This window comes from Rhinolophus sinicus, linkage group LG17, assembly GCF_036562045.2.
Source record: "Rhinolophus sinicus isolate RSC01 linkage group LG17, ASM3656204v1, whole genome shotgun sequence".
In the NCBI taxonomy this organism is placed as follows: domain Eukaryota; kingdom Metazoa; phylum Chordata; class Mammalia; order Chiroptera; family Rhinolophidae; genus Rhinolophus; species Rhinolophus sinicus.
The window spans coordinates 26,151,873-26,176,684 of NC_133766.1; the positions used below are offsets into that span (position 1 = coordinate 26,151,873).

Genomic DNA, 24,812 nt, shown 5'->3' on the forward strand with positions numbered 1-24,812 from the left:
GCGAGAACGGGACGTAGGGTGGCGGGAGAGCCGAGTTGGGGCTAGGCAGCCCTGCTGATTTCGGCAGGCCCAGAACTGGCGACCTCCTGCCGGCTCTGGCCCGTGACTCCCTGCTGAACCCCAGTGGAGAGAAAGGACGGACAGTCAACCAAGACATCGGACACAGTAAGACTCCGGGGCCTGGACCCAGTTAGGCCTGCCTAAGGGCAGAAGGGGAGCTGATCACCTCCCACTGAGTCCCACTTCAGACTCTAGTTAGGGCCGTTCCGGGGGAAGGGCGTCTTTCCTCCCTGAATGAATGTGTGTGTGCTTGGTCCTGAACAGGATTCTGTGTGCCAGAATCCTGTAGCCAACAGGATCCGTAGCCAACAGTATCCACGGCCTGTTGGCTATGGAGCCCTAGTGAGCCCCAACCTGCGTTCCGTGGTAGCATCGTACTACATAAAGGTGATTCACACTCTCGGAGTGCAACCGGGCCCAGGGCTTATATGGGCACACCTTAGCCAAGACGTACCCAAAGTTCCCGCGAGGGACACGGCCAGGCGGGCGCCTGATTGAAACCCTTCCCTTGTCTACGCGACACCAAACATCATGGGAGGGAATCACGGGAAGCCCACAGTTCAAGATTGCATGTTAAAGAATTTCAGGAAGGGTTTCAGAGGCGACTATGAAGTCAAAATGACCCCCGGATATCTCCGCACTTTATGTGAACTGGAGTGGCCAAGTTTTGACGTGGGATGAGCCCCAGAAGGCACGCTTGACCTCCCCATGATTCGCTGAGTCTACATAGTTGTCACCGGGACCCCAGGACATGCAGACCAGTTCCCTTACATTGACTCGTGGTTGGAAATAGCCCAAATCCTTCCTCCTTGGGTACGGTTCTGCTCCTATAGTAAGGGACAGTCCAGGATCCTTGTTGCACGGAACCCATGAGGCCGTGCCCAGAAAGACAAGACTAAGACCATTTACCATGGAGACCCCGATGAAGAGCCGCCAGCACCTCCCTACGCACCATGGCCAACGGCTGGCGCAGCCCCGCCACTTCCAGACACTCCGCTTCCAGCCTCAGCCTCCCCATGGTCCCAACCCAACCAGCCTGGAGCCCTACTAAATAGGATTAGCAGGAATCGAGTGGGACTGACGAGGATCGGGCTCGTTTGAACTAGGCCCCCACGAGCCCACGGTTGACTTAGATGTAGGGGGCCAAACAGTGACTTTTATGGTAGATACCAGAGCAGAACACTCAGTAGTCACCACGCTGGTGTCACCACGCCGGTGGCACCGCTCGGGGACCACAGAGTCACCATAATGGGAGCCACTGCGAATCAAGCTAAGAGCAAACCATTCTGCCAGGTTCGTACTTGTAAATTAGGAGGACACACCGTGTCGCACGAGTTCCTCTACTTACCAGACTGCCCAATCCCGCTCCTGGGACGCGACCTCCTTACCAGGTTAGGGGCGCAAATCTCCTTCGAACCATCAGGCCAAGCCACCATGTCACTGCAGCCCCCGTCAGAGACTTATTCTGTCTATCACCACCCTGAGGGAAGAAGAATGGAGGCTCTACGGGACCGGCAGTGTAGAACAGAACCCAGAAGCCTACAGGGCCTATTTCCCGGAGGTTTGGGCTGAAGATAACCCGCCTAGGCTAGCAAAACATAAGGCCCCAGTTTTGGTGGAACTGAGACCTGGAGCTCAACCCCAATGGCTACGCCAATACCCCATCTCCAGGGAAGCTCAGGCAGGGATTCAAAAACACCTCACCCGTCTCAGAGCAGCAGGAATACTTGTAGAATGCCAGTCGCGATGGAATACGCCCCTCCTGCCGGTAAGGAAGCCTAATGGAGAATACCGGCCAGTACAAGGTTTAAGAGCGGTAAACCAAGCCACAGTCTCCCTACACCCCGTAGTCCCAAATCCGTATACTCTCCTCAGTCAGCTGCCCCTGGAGTCCGGATGGTTCACCTGCCTGGACCTGAAAGATGCATTTTTCTGCATTCAGTTAGTGCCCCAGAGCCAATCACTGCTCGCCTTTGAATGGATTGAACCTGATACCAGCTGGCAGCTCCAGCTGACATGGACTTGGCTCCCACAGGGCTTCAAAAACTCCCCAACCCTCTTTGGGGAAGCGCTAGCCTCAGATTTAGCCACCTTCCCTTGAGAAGAATACCGCTGCACCCTATTGCAATATGTGGATAACTCCTAGCCTGTGCCACCGAGACCAGTGTCAAACCGTGACGCGGGCACACCTGTCCCACTTACCCGAGACGGGGTATAGAGTCTCCTGGAAGAAAGCCCAGCTCTGCAGAAACAAGTACAGTACTTGGGCTTTGTCATCTCCAACGGACAGCAGGTCCTCAGCACCGAGCGGAAGAAAGTCATCACTTCCCTCCCTCGGGCCACCAACCAGAGGGCTCTCCGTGAGTTCCTCGGGGCTGCTGGCTTCTGCCAGATCTGGATTCCTGGCTTTTCAGCAATAGCCCGGCCCTTATATGAGGCTCTAACTGGTCAAGAAAAGGCCCCCATGCTATGGACAGAAGATCAAGAACACGCTTTCCAGCAGCTCAAGAGCTCACTTGGACAGGCCCCAGCCCTCGGGTTACCTGATGCTGAGAGGCCATTCCACTTATTTGTCCATGAAAGAGACAAAATAGCCTTAGGACTGCTGGCCCAAACAGTTGGACCATGGCTCTGTCCCATTGCCTACCTCTCATAGAAACTAGACCCTGTAGCAACAGGTTGGCCACCATGCCTGCGGGCCCTAGCAGCCACTGTGGTTCTCATCAAAGCTCACCTTAGGCCAGAGACTTATAGTTAAAGTACCCCACTCGGTCACCACCTTAATGCACAGTCAAGGACCCTGATGGATGTTGAATGCACGGCTGACTCAGTATCAAGGGCTACTCCTGGAAAACCCTCGGATCTCATTAGAAACTGTGTGCACCCTGAACTCAGCCACTTTCCTGCCAACCAAGAAAGGGGATCCAGAACATGACTGTATAGAGGTTATCAACGAGGTCTACGCCACCAAACCCGACCTCTGGGACAGCCCACATCCTATAACCCAGACCAGTATACTCTGAATACTGATGGCAGCAGCTTTCTGAGGGACGGAAAACATCATGCGGGGTACGCAATAACCACCACAGATGAGGTATTCGAGGCAGGGGCACTTCCATCAGGATGGTTGGCCCAACGGGCAGAACTATGGGCACTAATAAGAGCCCTTACTCTATCCAAGGGCCGAAAAGTCAATATCTACACTGATTCTCGGTATGCCTTTGCTACCGTCCATATCCATGGGGCTATATACAAAGAAAGAGGCCTTCTGACCGCGGAGGGAAAAACTATTAAAAATAAACAAGAAATCCTTAAGCTCCTACAAGCCATTTGGCTTCCCCAGCAGGTTGCAGTTATCCATTGTCGGGGCCACCAGAGGGGCAACGAGCCCTCAGCAGTCGGGAACAGGCTCGCCGACACGACGGCTAAATCAGCGGCAATGGGAAGCCTTAGTGAACTACTCTTGGTCACTGACACTACCACCATGTCCCTCCCGCAGTACACAAAAGAAGAACTCAGATGGGCAAAGTCAGAAGGGGCCACCAGATTGCCACAAGGGTGGTGGCAACTGCCCGATGGAAGACTCTTCATCCCAGCCCTGCTAGGTCCTCAAGTAACCGCTGAATATCACAAGTTAACCCACTTAGGAAAAACTGCTCTCGAGGACCTCCTAGCCAAAAACTTCTACATTAGCCAGCTGTCAGCTCTTTGCAAGTCAATCGGAGAACGCTGCCTCACTTGTGCAAAGAACAATCCAAAGTCCGGCCCTAACCCCATCCCCAGGATTCAGAGAAGTGGTACCGCACCTTTTGAGGACCTCGAAGTTGACTTCACTGACCTGACAAACTGCCGCGGTACTAAGTACTTGCTGGTCCTGGTCTGTACCTACTCCGGGTGGTTCGAAGCTTTCCCACTTGGACTGAGAAGAGCTGCGAAGTAGCCAAGGTCCTCCTCAGGGAGATTATCCCCTGCTATACGGGATTCCACTTTCTATCCACAGTGACAACAGGCCAGCTTCATAGCAGAACTTCTCCAGACGGTAACCAGAGCCATGGACATCAACTGGAGACTCCATACAGCATACCGACCACAAAGCTCAGGGAATGTTGAACGCGTGAACCGTACCCTCAAGGAGACATTGGCTAAACTCCACCAGGAGATCTCCCTAGGGTGGGGGGACCTCCTACCGCTAGCTGTCCTTCAGGCGCACTGCACCCCTGGCAAATCTGGATTCTCTCCCTTCGAAATTATGTTCCGGATGCCCCCTCCCCTGCTAACCAACCTCCCTGGCGACATTTGCCAGCTGGGGTTCTCCAGCCTCCAAAACCAGATGGCCGCGCTAGGCAAGGTCCTCACAGATGTATGTGCTTACATTCTGGAAAGGGCTCCCATTTCTCTTGGGGCCCTTGTACACCCCTTTATCCCGGGAGATCAAGTCTGGGTCAAAGATTGGAAGCATGAGCCCCTCCGACCCCGGTGGACAGGCCCTCACACAGTCATACTTGTTACTCCCACCGCTCTTAAAGTTTCAGGCATCGTTCCATGGATCCTTCACACTCGGGTTAAAAGAGTCCAGCTGGAGGACGACACCTGGATCGCCCAGGCTGACCCGGCCCATCCACTCTGACCCTCAAGAAACAGCCGGATGAGCTTCCCATCGTCTGCCCCGCCTCCATCTTTGCCATCATTGAGCTCCTCCTATTTCTGGCCTTTGCTGGTCCTCTTGGCTCCTACCCCTGGCCGGCCCACTCCTCACGATCCTCCTCCTTGCTACCATCAGGCCATGCATAGTTAACGCTGTCATACGTTTCATAGAGACCTCCGTCACCCGACGGGCTGCAGCCTGGATCCCTGCCCCACGGGATTATCGTCCTCTTAGCCAATATGATGATCTCTAAGTTGTTACCACTTACGATCATCAACAGGGGGGACATGATGGGGGAACTGACCTAAAATGGTGGCCCAAGCAAAGAGAGAAGTCCCCAGCCTAAGCCCCAGCCCACTTCCACACAACCCCCTGCAAGCCACACCCCAAGCCAATCACCAGACAGCACCTACCCCTTCCCCAACTCAAGGAAGTCCACAACCCATAAAAACTTGCTCAAAACCTTCCTAGGGCTCAGTATTTTGGGAAAGATCCCGCTGAGCCCACGGGCATAATAAAGCCGACCTTCCTAACTCTCTGAGTGCCACTTGGGTTCTTTCTGGTCCTGGTATCCGTAACAAGGTGAGGGAAGGAGGCTTGACATGCTCCATGTTTCCAGCTTAAGTGATTGGATGACTAATTATTTCTCCCTAAACTATTTTTATCAAATCAATCTTCTTTCAATTTATTATTGTGTAGCCAGTTCTATTAGTGGGGTCCAGATCTCCTTTATAACTTACCTTGACCTTTACCAAAAGCCTCCTCACTGAGCCATCTTGAAATTATTCACCACACAGCAATCAGAGTGAACTGTCTAAAATGCAAATCAAATCATAGTTCTTTCTTAACTGAAACCCTTTGCTGCCTCTTCACCTCCTGCAGGATTAAAATTGAAGGCCTTTAACATGATATATGAAGGTCTCTATTGTCTGGTGTTTTCCGCCACGTTCTTTGTCACTTCTTGCCTGGGACTTTGGACTTCAGCAACTCCTTATTTCTTGCAGTTTCTTATGCAAATCTTACTGTGCAAAAGGTCCAGCTGCTCACCATACAAAAGCCAAAATTCAACAGGCGAGGTTGGTGGAAAGAAAGGTAGGTTCTATTCCAGAATGCCAGTGTTAAGGGAAGACAGTGGACTCCCTGTCACAAAGACTGCCTTCCCCTCTCAATATCTTCAAAAGGTTTTATAGACACGCAAGGAGCGCAGAACAAAGGAAGGAGAAGTTAGCTGGGCAACTTCAGGCAAAAGCGGTTCCTAGAGGCTATTCTGCCCCAGGATCAGGAGTGAACCCCATAGAGATGCAAAAAACCCCTCCCAAATGACCAGTGCCAGGTATACACACTGGTCTGAAGTAAACAGAACCATTGAAACTGCTATGCATAGTAAATGCACAGTAAACAGAGTTATCAAGGTTTGGGGGGAGGAGAAGGAAGCAAAGAAAGGGAAAAAAAAGAAAAACTTTCCAAACGTCCTAAGCCAAACCACTGTTGAAGCGAATTACATCTGAGGTTTAAATTTCAGAAATAGAAGCTAGCGGGTCACTGTTGCGTAATTACAGATGGAGAGGGTTGACAAAAAATATAGACTAGAGAAATATAGAAAATAGAGTGCAAACATTCACCCACTTAGCATTATCAATTTAATCTGCAAACTAGTTTTTTTTTAACTTATACAAGTAATTAGAGTATGTTGTAAAACTTCAGCTGATGCATAAGATTAAAAATGAGACTGAATTATTTTATATTTTTCCCCCCATTTTAAGCATTCAGTTATTCCAGGAAGAGTTTATTCTATCTTTTTTATTTTCTTATCAGTTAAGACTGAATACTAAGCATTTTGCTCTTCTTCTCCCTTCCCTTCTCCACATTGTACATAATGACTATTGGGGATTCACTAGCGATTCAATGAGTGACCTTATGGTGGAATAAAGAGAGCCCTGAAGTAGGAGTCAGAAAACCTGCAGTTGAGTACCAGCTTTGTGAATCATGAGCTGACTGATCTTGAACAAATCATTTTATCTATCTGGACATCAATTTTTTATGTTTTGCAAAGACAGGGAAGAGACTTGTAAGGAAAGTTCTCAAAATATCACTTCCTGGGAAAAATTATAATGGGTAAGTCCATGCCTCTCTGCCGATATCTTCTGTGGATGCCTACTTGGATTGGTGGCAGAGGTCAGGACATTGTGCCTGTAGGTTTCCTGAGCCCCACCACTTCTTAGCTGAGTGACTTTGTGCAAGCCATGTTAATGTCTTTGATCAAGATTTTTCTTTTATAAAAGGAGAATAATGATAATCTAGGATAGTTCTGATGATAAAATAAGATAAAGAATTCAAAATACTTTTATCATCATTATTATTACTGTTAATACTGTTTTTTAGAATTGTAGATAGGTAGAATGAGGAAGGGCCTTGGAAATTCAGCCACCACTTTTTAAAGGAGACTCTAAGCCTGAAGAAGATTAACTGGTTTACTCAAGGTAAAATGCTTTCCCTTGACCGTGACCCTGTCCTCAGGGTGGGGACTGAATGTTCTTTAGGACATGCTTTAGAAGGGCCAGTCCTGTGTAGACAATGACGGACTGTTGTGTAGCATAAACTGTGTATAGACTTTGCTATGATTTGTCAGAAGTTCCTACTGTGGTTCCCTGAAAATAAGACCTAGCCGGGCAATCAGCTCTAATGCATCTTTTGGAGCAAAAATTATTATAAGACCCAGTCTTATTTTACTATAATATAAGACTGGGTATAATATAATATAATATAATATAATATGGTCTTATATTAATTTTTGCTCCAAAAGACTCATTAAAGCTGATTGTCTGGCTAGGTCTTATTTTCGGGGAAACAGGGTGTGTAAGGACAGGTTTAGTCCCTGGGATTGAACTTTTCATGGTCATATGTTTTGTTTAAACTGATGCATTGTAAAGTATGAACCTCTGTCTTCTCTGGCCATTGCAGAATCTACTTTATTATGTTCACCTCAAGGCTCCTTCCACGCTGAATGAGAAGTGGAGCTGAGGTAGGCAAAAGATGAAGAAAGCCCTGTTTTCTCTTAATATTAGGCAAAACCAGTTTTCTTGAATCTCTTGACCTATGACCACAGAATCCTTAAGGATCCATCTTCTAATTCTTTGTCCTTGGGCCTAGAGTATCTGCCCTTTAAGGACCAGAGGCTCTGTGGTGACTGGGAAGATAAAGAAACCTGGTTGTCAGCCCATTTATCCCTATAGTAACTCAATGCCATGGGGATTACAAGGGCCCTATTCAGGGCCTCCCAGTTTTAAATCCAGTATTGCAGAGTCCCAGGCAAAGAAACAAAACAGACACATGTGTGCTATAGAGTCAGGAAGATCCCAGGATATCTGGGATCACATAGACGGGAAGGACCAGCAAGTCGTTCTGGACAATGCTCAGGAATCTGGTACCATATGGAGTGGCTGGAAGAAGACTCAGAAGAACAGGTACTATAGACTGCATTTTTAAGGAGGAGAGATCTGGACTAAAAGGATTAGGGGGAAGTAAAGAAGTATGTAGAATGAAATCTAGAGAAAGGAAAAAGAGGGTTTGAGGATGAAGGAATAACAATATCAAGAAGATTCTAGAGCTAAGTGACAGAGCATAATAATTGAGGGCAGGGGTAGAGGGGCTTGAAGGCCTGGGAAACGCAGAGAGTCCTAAGGATGATGGCTAAGGGGGACAGAGACAGAGAGGGGCAGTGGGCTGAATCAGCAGGAGATCAGGAACAATAGTGTCTGGACAGCAGTGTTTGGAATAGATGGACCCTAGATGAAAACAGATGGGGGTATGGCCAAGAAATTGAGTTTTACAGAGTATAGGGAGTAGATGGGATAGGATTAGGGAATGCCAACTGCAGAATGTGGGAGAAGTGAAATTAACATGAATGAGGAGAGGTGTGGACAGAGAGAGAAAGGGCATTTTAAATCAGGAAATGACTAAGGGTGATGCACCTGGGGAAGGAGCAGAAGTTGATGGACATGGCAAGAAGAAACAGTAAGAAAAGAGAACTGGGGAACCAGTACTGCATATACAGGTAGGTGATGGCTTGGAGTTAGAAACAGAGGCAGAGAGTCTGGATTCTAAAGAGGAGAAAGGGTGTTTAACTAGAGGGGTAGCACCAAGAATTAACTTATTTGTTGGGGAATGGAGATGAAACAGAGAGCCATGTTTCCCACCAAATTCCCAGAAAGGTCTGTTGGGACATGATTGCCCACTGCCTCTCCTTTTGTTAAACATTGCGAGCTTCTTCCTCCTTCTTGACCAAAGAGAATTCATGTCCTTGGAGACATACACTAGAATTCTCTAGATGGTTTTCTAGAGAAGGCTGAGATAAAGGAATTATCTATCTCCATATTCTTCATCATTCCTCAGACTCCTTTAGGGAGTTGGCCTCTGCATGGACTGTGTTGTGATTTTTACTAGTCACTAGAGGTCTAACCCATTTTGAGATAGGTTGGTTCTAGGTCTATTTTGTGGGGAGGCTTGAGAGACCTGGGTAATCAATTGTACTGGGCTAGACCTAGAGTGGTGTCTGAAAGTAAGATGTGATATAAAGCAAAATTTGCCCTGTATTTGTCCTCCTTTGGCTTAATTCTCAGACTCAGTTATTACTTGGATTATCTCACTTCCTCCATCTTAGAGGATAGGAAGTGGGATGGGGAAGGAATGAGCAATCCTCAGTTGGGCTCATCATCTGAGGATAGAAGAAAACAGAAGGCTGTATGAACGTAAATTCTTCATTGTGATGGGTTAGAAAAATGCATGAAAGGAATAAACAAATGAGCACAGGGAAAGACCCCACAAGGACAAAATGTCTAGAAAAGAAGTGATGGGCCTTTTTGCCTTATAGACATGTCCATGTTGCCCTTCTTTAAAGTGTAGGGAGTTATGAGCTAAACATCTATTAGTTCTGCAGAGTGGACTGACTATTATAACCCTGACTACAAAAAGCACCTTTTCAACCTCCCTGGGAGGGCTGAGGGCAGGAATATGGTGGGCTCTCAGGTGTAAAATACCAAGAGGGAACTGACAGTACTTAGGAACATGAAATGATGGTATATGGAAACCATTTCTACAGGATTTTCCCACAACAGATGTCAATTACTGTATTTTGCCGTGTATAATGCACACTTTTTTGCCCAAATTTGTGAGGGAAAAATAAAGATATGCATTATACATGGGTAGTACTAATTCCGTATATATATATAAATGTTTTTAATTTTTTTTATTTATGCTTATGAGTTAAAAGTGTAACTCTAGAAATCAATAACAATATCCGTATGCAAAATAATACCCTGAAATACAATAATCGGTTTTGTTGAACTTTTGATGAACTTGTAATGACGAAGAGTTCTCAGCCTTCTATGATGAGTAAATATCGTAAATTTGTTACCGGTACATAAAATTTCTTGTACCTTGTATTTGTTCTGGTGTTTTTTAAATTATTTGTTACATCACACTTCTTGTACCACAATATGTCTAAAAAATGAATGCTAAAATTCCTTTATAATACAAAAACCAAGTAATGTAAACAAATGAAAATTTGAATTAAAAGATTTTTTTACCTGAAAGTTTGGGCCAAAAACATAGGTGTACATTATACACAGCAAAATACGTTAATGAGGTTTGGGACAGTGTAGGGACTGGGAGATAAAGTATAGCATTTAAGAACTATGCTATCCAAATGACTACTTTACTATTTTGGTCCATCTAATATCCCTTAGCATTTGAAACATGGACTAGTTTAATATAGTCAATAATAGTCTAATAACTGTTAGGTCTCTGAATATTAGAGACCTTGACTTAATGTTAGGTCTCTGAATGTTAGGGCTCAGAGACTTTGACTTACAGACAGAGCCATGTCTGCAAGAAAACAACAAAATGTCTGTTGGCCTGCACCTGCAGACAGAGCCAAACTTGCGATAACAGAAAACGCTGCAAAACAGCTACTGGCTACAGGCAGCCAGCATTTTCTGTTCAAACAATACTACCCTGTCAGTACTGCCCCTATATAACTCTCTTCACCCCCTCCCTCAGGGCTGCAAGTCTCCTTTAGACATGTAGCCTGGGCTGTAGCCATCTTTTGCTCAGCCTGATAAACTTTTGTCTCTTACAATAAAAACTTTCTTAACTTGCCTGACCATGCACATTCCTTTACCGGCCACCTATCAATAACTATGTATGGTATCAGGTGGGTACTAGACTTATTGGGGTGATCACTTTATAAGTTATATAAATATCTAATCACTATGTTGTACACCTGAACCTAATATAATATTGTATGTCAATTATAATAGAAATTTTTTTTAAAAAAATTGAAAAAAGAAACACAGACTAGTTGGTAGCTTTACGGAAACTGTGATTAGGACCATAGTAGGATGTTAATTGTTTCTGTTTCTGGGCCAACAGGAATTTTTTGTGTGTGGCATTTATCATATGTATCCCACCAATGCTTTATGAATAAAATAATGAATGAGTATTACCAGTTTGCCTGTGGGGGTCAAAGAATGGGACTCAATTAGAAGTATGAGTAATGTTTGAATCACAGATCTTTGAAGAATTAAGTAAGTACAAAAAATTTTTGGAAGGCAATGTATTTGTCTTCTTAAGTGTTTACATAAACACAAATGACATACCTGGCTTAAAAGAAGAAAGAGATGTACTGTGGGGACAGAGTCCCAGAGAGCAGTTTCCAGGCTCTCAGCCTCGCGTGGAAGGTGGTGGCCTATTAGATGGCCATCAGCTGTAATCAGATGGCCATCCACTCTGTCTGGGTGGCCATCAGCTGTTACCGGTTAGCCATTAGCCACTGATATAGCTGCCGTGGCTGCGTTGGTTGGTTGGTTGGTTGGTTGGTTGGTTGGTTGGTTGGTTGGCAGAGAAGTGGATGGTGAATTGCGGCTATCAAGTGGGGTTAGCAAGCACGGATGGTGGGTTGCAGATCGTGTAGATCCTACTTCCTGGGTCTCGCCCCGCCACCAGCGAGACTGGGGTGCAGGAGGACCCCTCATTGGGGTACTGGCAAATGTTTGCTTTTTTGTCTTGACCAGCCACCATCGAGAATATAGTGGTATGAACGCCCTATCCATGGCTCCATTGATGTTCCTTTTTGACCTCACCATATCCTGTGTTCTTGTGTGGGGAGTGGAGCCAAGACCCTGCATGACATGTACTGTCTTCAGTCACTTTGAATGGCTTGACCTCATCATTCCTGCCCCTCCCTTTAAAACTTCCACTCTCTTTGATTGCTTCCCTTATTTAAATTGAAAACCTAGTTTAGAGACATTATTCATACTTATCAAGAAGCTTTATATGGTTTATGGTTGATAAAGTGAAACCAGAAATGTCAGAGAGACATCTCTTATTTGAGAAAAGCCCTCAGACAAAGTCCAGAGTATTTTTGTTGATATAGATTGGGAGTATAAGCGGTCCTGGAAAGACTTGTTGAGGAGGAGTGTTTTTTGCTACACTGGAGAGATTGCTGTTGGGGGTGGAAGGTAAGGGAAAGATAAAGAAGTGTATTTAAAAAGAAGGAGGCAGCTCAGACAATGGAGTCAAGAATTATAACTCATGGAATGGAGGAAGAACGAGGACAAAACCTTGAACCAGCTAATCTTTAAGAATAGCATTTATTATTACCCCCGGTTTATAATGTAGAAATGGAAAATTGAGGAGTAAAGTAATTTTCTCAGGGTTTTGAAGCAAGTAAGTTGCACAGCTTGTATTGAGGCTGGATCTTTTTACTTCCAGACTTATATGGTCTTGGTGTTAACTCAGAAAATTGACACCTTATTTGGTGGACAATAAGATAGATGTTGTCTTTTCTCCCACATGTCTTCCAGAGTAGTTGCTACATGGGAATTTGCCTACAGGATCCTGAGGGCAGTACCACGTCACCTATTTATCTCTCATTATTGTATCCCCAATGGTGAGTGAGAACATTGCAAACAATGAATGAAGCTGCTGGAGGGAGTTGGAGAGCTGGACTCTACATTCAACTTGTGGAGAACACATGATCTCTAAAGAGGCAATGAAGCTTTGGGCAAAACTTGGTCTGGGGGTGGCCGGTTAGCTCAGTTGGTTAGAGCATGGTGCTGATAACACCAAAGTTGCTGGTTCGATCCCTCCGTGGGCCACTGTGAGCTACACCCCCCTTAAAACAAACAAACAAACAAACAAACTTGGTCTGACAGATTTCTTGGTTATAGAACAATATCTTTATGAAGAGCAGAGGGTTTGTGTTTGCGTCTGAGAGAACAGTGATGGAACCTGGTGGGAAGTGTTGTGAGAATCTGTATTGCATCCATGTGGTTCATGGCTGGCCAGTGGGGTTGAGCTTCCCTTTACAGTCACATGGACCTCCAGATTAGTTCTTTAAGTAGCACCTTGTTACTAGACACTCAATACACTTTCTGGCTAGTACTGAGTTCTGTGTCAGGTTGTTGAGTTGTCTAGGATAGATATGTTAAGGAAGGCCTATTCTATCCTTTCTTTATTATATACATCATCAGTTTTACTTTTCTGAGCCCCCCATCTCGAGGTCCTCGATGGAAGGCAAGTTTGGTTGGAGTGGCTGCTTTTCCCCAGGTGTTGCAGTCTTCTCCTTATATCCCAACCTGACTGAATCACCTTCGTCCTGTTCTGTCTCAGATCTCATTCTTGGGGCTATATGAATAGGTAGGGAAGTGTGAGAGATCAGTGATTAGTGATTATAGTATTAGACTTAGAGGGCCCTAAAAGATCTTTCAATCTAAGCACTTCGTATTGTCCTATTCTCGCTTGGCTGTCCCTTTGTCTCACAGTTTAGAGAGGACGAACTTGAGTTATGATTGGAGTCAGTTGGCAGTATCCAGATCTGTGAGCCATAGAAGCACACACTGTGACAGAGGAGGAGGGAATCTGAACCAGCTTCCTGCTTTTATTGTAACCTTTGAGTGGGAGTGCTATGGTGAACACTGAATCAAAGTCTTTAAATTAATGCGTTGTCATTGGAGTATAGAGGCCAGTTGTCCCCTGATTTACCTGGGAATCAAATAGGAAAAGGTGAACTGAAGGTGAAGTAAAGAGGACTTAGATTAGACATTCAGAAGAACTGGCACAGTGGAAACTATAACCAGCAGTGATTATGGGATTGTCTTCTATAGGAGGCTTTTTAAAAATAGCAACTATTTTCTTGGATCTGGGCTGGTATGGAGGCCTTTATACATGGTTATGGAGAAATGGTCATTTTGATTTTCCTAGGAGGCCTCTAGAAAGCCCAGACAGCTGAGAAATCCTCATTCTTTGAATTAGGCAGCGCTGGGAGGAAGAATGGCAGAGAGTTATAGCTAGGGAAGATGGGGGAGGGGAAGCAGGTATTCATAGAGGTCTGTGTGAGGACCATCTGTATTTCATTAGGGAGCTGCTGCTCTCACCCTCCTCCCTATATGCATGTTCTCTCTCTCTCTCTCTCTCTCTGTTTCTCTCTCTCTCTCTCTGTCTCTCTCTCCCCCCACCCCCCACCCCCACCCCCTCCCCGAGCGCGCGCGCGCGCGCGCACACACACACACACACACACACACACACACACACACTCACCACTGTTTCGTCTCCTCCTCCATCCTTAATTCTAGTGAAGATGGTGAAGGAACACCACATCAGACTCCTGGTACCTCTTCCCTAGGCGTGACAGATACAGCTCTCAAAGTTGAGAACTTGACCCGGTCTCCTGGAACCCTGCTTCCCTGGCAGTCTCTGCCGCTGTTCACGCTGTTTCTTTACAGCAGTTCCTTTGTCTCAGAGATCAACGATTTTCCTGAATTCCCTAGCTATGCTCAGCCTGTCTGAGAATAGCTTGACTGGGATGAAACCACAGTAAAGGAGAGGGGTGGAGGTAGATGTGGCTTCTCATTGCTCTGCTGGACAGAGTGTGCTCTGCTTAGTTAGCATGAGAATAGGGAGGTTTTCTCCGTATCCTCTTTTAGGGATCGAGAGGAAAGGAGAGCAAAGGTTCTAGCTCTGTCCTACTCGATCAGAGATTCTGGGACTCAGCAAGTGACCATAATCACATTCCTCCTATCCTCTGAGGACCTCAGGACCCACAGTATTGAGAAAAGCTTTGATGGAGCCGGCTGGTGGATCTCCACTCCAGATTTTCCAGCTGTCCCTGTCCCCCCACCGCTGAGAGAGCAGGATGCTGAGATGACTCCGTGATGCAGAAGGTATGTGCTTTTTCAGTTCTGGTGCTGATGCTATGTGTGTGGTGAGGTCTCTGTGGCGCAATGGACGAGCGCGCTGGACTTCTAATCCAGAGGTTCCGGGTTCGAGTCCCGGCAGAGATGATCACCTAGCAGGTACCCCTTTCATTTTCTATGCTGTCATGCTAGGTTTACAATTATATTTATCCCTCTCTGGAGTCTGTAGTGCAGCGAAAGGAAACCACTTTCCTTGGGAATCCTGGGCCTCCTCTCCTTTTCCCTCCCCACCTTTGATTCTTTCTCTTTTCCTCCCTTACTGATTTTCATTGTTAGTGAAGGCTCAGATGTCTGCTGCATCTCTCTACTCAGACTGAATAATACAGCCTTTGCATCCTTTGCTTCACTGATGACTGAGATGCCAGGTCACTGGTTCTTGGACCACTATAGTTTGCTCCTTTTGCCTCTGTAAACACAAGAAGGCAGACTTTCCCATCTGCCAATAAGGAAATGTCCAGTAGTCCTCTAAAGTAACACCTACCTTGACCTGATAGATCAGGAGATGGATGGGGTCATGCAGAGGATAATTTCTTGTGCTATCTTTGTCAACTATGTTTACATTCCTAGGGCTTTTTGTGCTAAAGCTCATCATGCATTTCCTCATCTACAAGGTGAGATGTAATCATTGCTCTTTGTCTCAGTGGAATAAACTACACAGCAGCACACTAATTACTAGTGGCAGATGAATTTCTTCCCAGAAACTCAAAGTTCTTATACTTAAATGCTCTTTACTGTGAAAAGTTTGCAGCCTTTCCTATTTGCAGAGCAACTTTAAGGGTTGTATCTAAATGCTATTTTCATAATTCCCAGTTTCCAACAAGCCATCTTTTCACCATCTCTCTCATCTTACATTCATTTTTGCTCTCTTTCCCTGTCTCACCTTCAGCAAGATTGGCAGGGAGCTTGGGTTTCTATTTTGGGCTGGTTTGGCTCTTTCTCCCTTGCATATCACAGCCTCCAGCCTATTAGCTAGAGGGTGCCACCCAAGCCAGGAACTGACCTCCACCTCCTGTGAACCCAGGAAACCTGAGAAGACACACTCCTCCTCCCACTGCTGGGAAGTGAGCATCTTGCCCACACGGGACCCTGCACAGGTGACCAGGGGACACAGTCAGCCGTGGATTGGGCTCTGAGAAAGCTGGGGTGGGGTGAAGGGGGAAAATCCACACATGGTTTAATCATACAAACGCCATGCCAAAAAGCAGGAGTTGATAGGGCAGAAAGGAGGACTCTGGGGGGAGACTGATGCTTTTTTGTCTTTAGGACATGCGCACGTTTTTAGCAAATTGAAACTCCTGAAATTTGAAGTAATGAGGTACTTTAAAGGACTTAACAATTCTTGTAGGAAGAGCCCACATAGCTTTCCTTCTTTGAGTTATGTTGGTGGAATGCAAATCAGATATTAACCACCTCCATAAGCCTCATTGGACATGCCCTTTGGAGGATACTGCTGTGGACCAGAAATCGCTGCACAGACCCATCTGGAACTTGTCTTTTATTATTATTAGCTCAGCCTATGATAGATATTTTACTTTAAGCTCTGGCCTGAAAGGAAAAATTGGTGTGTGTGTCGGAGGCGATAGAGGATGGGGGCATTTTAGGGAAGTGGACTGTCACATTTTTCAACCATATCTAGAATACTCCGTCTTTCTAGTTCCCCCTGTATCATTGTATTGCAATGAGGCTGCTCAACAGTAATGAGAAGTAAGGAGGTTGTCCCTCTATCCCTGTTAAAGGTTGGGACAAATGTCTAGATCCATTATAGCCCACATTAAGGTTTGTTCAGTGCTAGAAGCTTTCTAGAAATAAAGACTTCATGAAATTTTGGGAGTGTGGGCTGAGAACTGAGAGGGGATGTGTGCCCAAGTAGGCATCAAACTGATATTTGTTCAGAAGTTTGATCAGGGTGCAATGTAGCCAGCTCCTTAGGTGAAGTTCTATACCAGTGAGAATTAAAACCCAAAGATAATCCCTCAAACCCGATTTTTGCCAATCATTTTTATTTTCTAACTAGGAATCAGAAGACCTTGGTTTGAGTTGCAGCTTGTCCAAGTTGCTAAATCTCTCTGAACTTTAATTTGCTTGTTTATAAAAACAAGATTTTATTATCTATCCTCCAAATGTGAAAATGAATGAGAAAGTCCATTATACAGCTATGTACAGATGTAGAGGCTATGTTAGCATTCTAGTTGCTTTTGCCTGTCTCTCCTCAACATGTGGGAAAGGTGCTTGGCTGTAAAGTGGGGAATAAAGGGTATGAAGGATCAGCCCTGCCTGGAGCATCCAGGGTGACTGTACCTTCAGTTGGAGCTGATGCTGACTTGTGCTATCCTAAGGAAGAGGGCAAATTGGACTTTTCTAGCTGGTGGAGTCCTTCAGAGGGCAGATGGTCCCTCTGTGCGTTAGCTAGGGGCTTCATCTCAGCAGGTAGGTTGAGGTCCTTGCTGGCTACGCTACTTAAGGGAACTGGAAGCTTCCACTGATTCAAATATCACCCAACCTTCAGCCCCCTCAGTCTCTGAGAAGTGCTGTTTCGGGGACTTCAAGAAGAATATCACAAGACTGGGGGTAAGATTTTCCATATTGGTAAAATTTCCTCTATATGTTGTAACACCTTTCTTAATACATGAGCGCTAACTCCTAATTTATGAATGCCATAATTACTATATTTTAAAGATATAATATAAAATAAAGATGAGTGAGTTTTTTTTCTAAAGTTATTTCACTCAAATGCTTCAGAGGTTTGGAGCTCATCCTTAATTACAAAGTATGCCAGCTAGATGTATCTTATTTACTATTATATTCTCAGTGCCTGAAACATGGTAGGCATTTAATGGACATGTTTGGAACAATTGATGTTTAGATTGGCTATAAATCATGTAGATAGAAAAGAGAACGAGACATAGCTCCTAGGGATCATGAACACAGGCAATATCTTCATATATTAATTCATTTACTTTACAAACATTCATGAAGTGCCCATTTTGTACCACTTTCCAAGTTCCAGGCACTGAGATCCAAAATAGCAGTGCCCACCTCCGTCATGGAGTGCTTATTTCCTTGGCAAAGACAAAGAATAGATAGGTAAATAACGTTATCATAGAATTGTAAGTAGAGACACTTATCCACAGTTTCACTTTCCTTGGTTTCAGTTTCCCATGGTTAACTATGGTATGAAAATATCAAATAACAAATTCCAGAAATAAACAATTCGTAAGTTTTAAATTGCACGCCATCCTAAGTAGCGTGATGAAATCTCGCACCATCCCACTCCATCCTGCCTGGTATGTGAATCGTCCCTTTGTCCAGCATGTCCGTGCTTTGTACACTAACCTCCCATTAGACACTTAGGAGCATCTCAGTTATCAGATCTACTGTCATGGTATCACAGTGCTTATGTACAGGTAACCCTTATTTTACTTATTAAGGGTTCCAAATCCATTCACATAACTTTTATTACAGTAAATTGTTACAATTGTTCTATTTTATTATTAGTTATTGTTAATCTCTTACTGTGCCTAATTTTAAATTAAACTTTATCGTAGGTATGTATGTACATGTAGGAAAGAACAGTATTTGAGTATGTTGGGTTTGATACTATCCATCGTTTCAGGCATCCAGTGAGCTCTTCAAATGTATCCCCCATGGATAAGGGGAGACTAGTGTACATGCTGGAGGAACGTAACTGATGGTAAGAGGTAGCAGTTGTGAAGCATAATGGTCACAGAAGACCTCTCTCAGGAGATAACGTTTGAGTGAAGAATGAATGAAGCAAAAGAGATCAATGAGAGATAGATGGTAGGCATTCCAATCAGAAAAACCAGAAGAGACCCTGAGTTGGGCTTGATGGCTTTGGGGGAAAACACAAAGGTCAGCATGACTGGCGCGGAGGGAGCAATGGGGAGATTTAGGTTCAGAGAATAATATGGGCATGTGCCATGTAGGACAACATTCTCAACTCTGTCACATCCAAATGTGCCTTGTATAATCAGTGTAGTATTTTCTCACTTCTCCTGTACTATCCTGCAATGAAATTCCTAGGTACTATAACATTCCTACACACACAATTAAAAGAAATAAATCTTAGGTATAATATGAGAGAAATAAAAGGAAATAAATTTGTAACAATATGTATTTGGATATGTAAATGATACACTAGCAGTCTTGTATCTATATGAACTTACTTTCAATGAAACAGATATATTTATACTTATTTATATTTATATCTGCATTTATTTATATTTATACCAATGCTAGCATGTTGCATTGCTGACACATATCACAAAGCATGTTATTTACCATCAGTGTTTTGATTTTCCAAACTGCTGAACACTTCTTGATAAAGTTATGATTAAAACAATTTAAAACTTCTCGCAAAATACACAGTATTTTTAAGGATATTTATTAGGTTGGTGCAAAAGTAATTGCGGTTTTTGCAATTATTTTTAACCTCTTAAACCGCAATTATTTTTGCACCAACCTAATATCCTTAAATACACAGGATATTTAAGAAAGTTTTAAACCATGCAGAAAACTCCCTATATTTATTTGTGAAAATGAGTTCGATTCTAGGCTCAGATGCCAACAACTAGATTTCAAAAGAGATAGACAACATGGGGCAAGTCTTCTTCATGTAAGATGCACCTGCACATTGTGGGATACATAAATCCCAGCTACCATTCCTGTCTTCAGCTAATAGTGGTCCCCAGTCATTGTGAAAACAAAAACGACCCCACCAGATTTTCAAACCACTTCCTAGAGGCGATTCCAGACCCATTGGCAAGTGATGAATAAGGCTTTTAGGTCCGGCGTGTTAATGAAAACCATTAGTGAGTTTCAGCAGAGGAGTGAAGGAATTTGATTTGTGTTAAATGGCTAATTTTAGCTATTGGTAGAGAGTAGACTGGGATAGGGGTGGGAGCAGGTTTTCAGGTCTGCTGGACTCAAAGCCTTTTAGAAGTAGCCAAGAGTGGCGTTGTGGTTCCCAACTGGTGCCCACCTACAAAAGTGACTTATTAGCTCTGGAGGGCTGACCTGGCATGGATCACTTATATTGTGTGTGGGAACTAGTTATTTTGATTTATTGTCATTATAATGGTTGTTATCTACTAATGAAAATGTTTATTTTATTTGTATTTAAAAGCTGTAGTAAATTGAACTTACTCCCCCAAATACTATTTCAGTGTTTATGTCCTTAGTAGTTCCTATAAATTATAATGGAATAGAATGTCTTTAACTTCCCTGTGTCCTCCTTGGAACTTGGATCTTTTGCTTGTAATGTTGTTCTGTGATGGTTCTGTTGAGAGAATGGATTGTGAGACATGGAGCATTATAATAAAGTTGAAAACATGAGCATAGTGGAAGAAGCAACTGCATGGGAATGATGTGGACTTGGGTCTGCATCTGAGGCCTGTCTCTTTACTCAGACAACTGGGCACACACTAGGTCTCTTGAGCCTTGGTTTCCTCATCTAGAAAATGATCCAATATAATAATACCTAGAATTAAATAAAGGAAAATACCAAAGTGTCTGTATAGTTATATACATGTGCAAAAGCAATGCTACCACAGACAGTCCTTTCAAACAGTCTTCAGATCGCATGCATCGTGCTAGTTTCTTGGAGATTGTGGGTTTTTGGACTTATCCATGGACTTGATGTTTCTTACCCTTGAAAATGCTTGGTCAAAGTGCAGTGCTGGGGAAGTAAAAAATGTCTAATATAGCTTCAGTAGCAGATACCCTCCAACAGAACTTTCTGTTTCCTGCAGTGGTGGTGGGAGCCCTGAATTTCTCTCTGGGGCTATGTGCATAGAAACTTTGTAGCAATCCTTAGTCCAGCCCCAGGAACAAAGTTTCACACTCCCTGTGGAGAAGGTCATGTGAAGCTTCTTCTGCAGGGAGCAATGCAGGTGTTAATGACAGGGATGAGGGCAAATGTGTCTAGAAAAGGCAGGTAGGTGTCTCTAGAGGTGGAATTAGACTAAAGCCAAATTCCTGGAGAGGCGGGAGGAGAAAGGAGACCAGAGCTTGGCTTCTGTGTGCCTGGCCTGGTCTGGGGCCTTTTCTGGGAGTCTTCCCTGCCACGGACACAGCTTAGTCTTGAGTCTCAGTCCTGAGTCTCTGGAATCACCAATAACTCCTAATAATCTTTTCCTTCCTTCCTTTTGTTACATCTACAGGCCACTTTTGAGGAAGGAAATGGTGCCTTTCAAAATAACAGACAATTTAGAACTAATTATGTTTATTTTGAAGGAATGTGAAACTTTTTTGTTTTCAAATTATGTACAAACTTCTAGTAGTGCTTTTTAAATTTTTGTACTTAAGTGTGCCCCTAATAGAAGGAGAATGATTGCTTACCCCTAGGTATCAAGAAGCAGAGCCTAAAGTGACCTTTGTCAAGTATAACATTCCTTTGAAGTCTTATATTTTATGCTACATTACAGTACAAATTTTGAGTTATACATCATCATGCTTGCACTTTTTTAAGTACAAAAATTATCTGGCCCAAAATCTTATAGTAAAAGTGATGCCTGGCATACCTCACATATTGTTGCCTGGCATACCCTAGGTATAAAAACGCAGAAATAAATTAATATTAAAAATGAGTTTGTGATCCCAGAGTATCCACTCAGAGATGAGGAGGAGATAGTCCAGAGACAGGTTAAGTAGATAGAAACCTGACAGAGTAAACAGTAATTCATTTATTCATTCAGCAAATATTTATTTAGTATCTACTATGTGCGAAGCATTGAACTAGGTACTGGGATGCAATGGTGAGCAAAAAGAGACAGAATGATCACACAAATATACGTAAAATTGCAGCTATGAGCAAAAGAGAGATCTATGGAGCAAAGAAAGTTTGGGGAGCTGACCTCTTCAGAGGAAAGCTTCTTCCAGGAACTGTCTTTTGACTTGAGTATGAAAGATCAGTAGGAAATAACGAGGTAAAGAATGAAGGAAAGAGCTTTTTCAGACAGAAATAGGGAGCACAAAGGTCTTGTGTTGGGAAGGAGAACAAAGGACTGAAGAGCAAGCGTAGTTTGACTACAGAAAGTGAGGCAGAAGGTGGTGAGAAATGATGTTGGAGAGAGAGGCAGGAGGCTGACCCCACATGGCATTATAGTACGTGTAGGGGGTTTTGTCTTTATCCAAAAGACAAGGGAAAACCACTGAAGGGTTTTAAGCCAGAGAATAACATGCTTAGATTTGCATTTCAGAAATATTACTCCAGCTGCTGCTCCAAGTACAGAGAGGAAGGGTGCTGGGGTAGATGCTGGAGCTGAATTAGTAATTACCACCAATAGTTGTGAGAAGTGATATTAGCTTCGATTAGGGGGATGATAATGGTGTTGGTGGTGGTAATGGTGGAGGTAGAAGAAGATAGGTTTTAGAGTACTTGTGAGCTAAAATGTGCAGGATTTGGTGATGAATGGAAATGGCAGAAAGAGGAAGGGGTTGTCAGGGATGGTGCCAAGATTTCTGGCTTGCCTACCATTGACCAAGACAGGAAACACTGGAAGAAGTTCAGGTTTGGTGGAGAAAATGGTGAGTTTAGTTTTGACCTTCAAATTTGAGGTGTTTTTGAGATATCCAAGAACAGATGTCAAGTATGTATGAAGTTGAGAGCTGGGTTATGGTCTAAATTAATGGTTTGATTTGGGGGACTCATCTGCATGCTGGTGGAATTTGAAGCCATAGTATGAATGAAGTCACCTAGGAGAAAGTGTAGAGTGTGAAGAAAGACTTAAAAATGAGCTAAGAAGAACTTCAACATTTGATAAGAGAGAGGAGTTAGAAAAGCAGTGGCCAAGAGGTAGGAGGAAAACAAGAATATTATCACTTTCAAAGCCATGGGAAGGGAATGTTCAAGAAGGGACTTGGTTGGGCACCACGTGTTTCTGAGAAGTCAAGAATGATCATCACTAAAAACTACCTATTAGATTAAGTGACATGGAAATAAGTTGTTTCAGTTTCTATGGAGTACCACGGCAGGAAACCGGACTGAAGTGGACTGCAGAGGGGATGAGAGGTGAGGACATTGAAGAAATGCAAACAGGCAACTCTTAGAAGTTTGGTTGAGAGGGATGAGGAACAGGTGGTGACAGGAGGCAAACAAAATATTTTGTTTTCCCTTATTTTAAAACTTTAAATTATGGAAATTTTTAAACATAAATAAAATTAGAATAGTGTTATGAATCCACTTGTACCCGTCACTCAGTTTTAACAGTGATCAACACTTGAACAAACTTGTATCTATACCTCCACCCATTTTATTTTCTTTTTAGTGGGAGAGATGAGCTAATTTGAAAGCTATTGGGAAGGAATTTGTTGAAAGGAGAGTGAATATTTGAGAGAGAGAGGAAAAAAAGAGGCATAAGTGATAGCCAAGGTTTCTGAGAAGGTGAGAGGGGCACAGGAGAAGGGATTAACTTTAGGAAACTGAGGAGCCAGCTCCTCTGCTGCCACAGGAGAGAAAGTAGGTGAGGTGGTATGATGTGTGCAGATGTATATTTACATGTTTAACATCATCTGGCAAATAATAAAATGTCACCTGATGATGGAGGTAGCTCCTCTTCCTCCGCTTTTTCTTCCTTCTCCGTCTTTTATTATTTTTTATTTTTTTAAAATTTTTATTAAAATATAGCTAACATAAAATATTATATTAGTTTCAGGGGTGCATCATAGTTATTTACAGTACCCACCTGGCACTATACATAGTTATTACCATATTTTTTGTTATATTCCTTATGTTAAAGCAGTGATCACCATGATAAATCCAGCAGCCATCTGACATAGTACCAGCTATCACAATATTATTGACTATATTTCCTACGCTGTACATTACGTCCGCAAGACTTATTTGTTTTATACCTGGAATGTTGAACCTCATTGCCCTTTACCATCCCTCCCTTTTTAATTTTTAAATTATGGTCGACATTCAATATTATATTAATTTCAGGTGTGCAGCATAGTGGTTAGACATTTATATAATTTACCAAGTGATCCCTTGACTAGTACCCACCTGGCACCATACATAGTTATAACCATATTCTCGATACAGTCCTTATGCTTTACTTTACATCCCATGACTATTTTATAACTACCAGTTTATATTTCTTAATCCCTTTACCTTTTCCCCCCTAACCCCAACACCCTCCCATCTATCACCCTAATAAATCCAGTACCCATCTGACGCCACAGTTATTACAATATGATTGACTGACTATATTCCTTATGCTATTCCCTACATCCCCATGACTACTGGGTAACAACTAATCTGTACTTCTTAATCCCTTCCCCTTTTTCACCCACCCCCAACACTCCTCCCATCTGGCAACTATCAAAATGTTCTCTGTATCTATGAGTTTGTTTCTCTTTCATTTGTTTATTTTGTTCTTTAGATTCTACTTCTTTGTTCTTTAGAAATCATATTACATTTGTCTTTCACTTTCTGACTTACTACACTCAGCACGATACCCTCTAGGCCAGGCCCATCCAGGTAGTTGCAGATGGTAAGATTTCATTATTTTTTTACAGCTGAGTAGTATTCCATTGTATATATGTACTATCTCTTCTTTTTCCATTCATCCATTCAGGGACACCCAGGTTGCCTTCATATCTTGGCTATTGTAAATAATGCTGCAATGAACATATGGATGAGCACATCCCCTTGAAATAGCATTTTGGGTTTCTTCAGATAAATACCCAGAAGTGGGATTACTAAATCCTTCTTTGTCTCATGCTTTAGTCTTTGTTTTAAAGACTATTTTGTCTGGTTTAAGTATTGCTACCCCAGCTTTTTCTCTTTGTTTCCATTTTGATGTAATATCTTTTTCCCAGCCCTTTACTTTCCG

At 43.5% G+C, this 24,812-nt stretch overlaps 1 long non-coding RNA gene and 1 other non-coding gene across 4 annotated transcripts in view; both read left to right on the top strand.

Annotated features, from left to right (window-relative positions):
* Window positions 1-14,654: 14,654 nt before the first annotated feature.
* LOC141569348 (uncharacterized) overlaps window positions 14,655-24,812 on the top strand; it is a 102,136-nt gene continuing 91,978 nt past the window's right edge. For 2 of the 3 annotated variants that reach the window (XR_012492888.1, XR_012492886.1), the window contains exon 1: window positions 14,950-15,057. This is a non-coding gene — a long non-coding RNA (uncharacterized LOC141569348). Of the gene's footprint in view, window positions 14,926-14,949; window positions 15,058-24,812 lie in introns of those variants that run through there. The other variant, XR_012492887.1, reaches the window with a different exon arrangement.
* Window positions 14,972-15,045, top strand: TRNAR-UCU (transfer RNA arginine (anticodon UCU)). Its single transcript has one exon. It is a non-coding gene; the product is annotated as a tRNA-Arg (tRNA).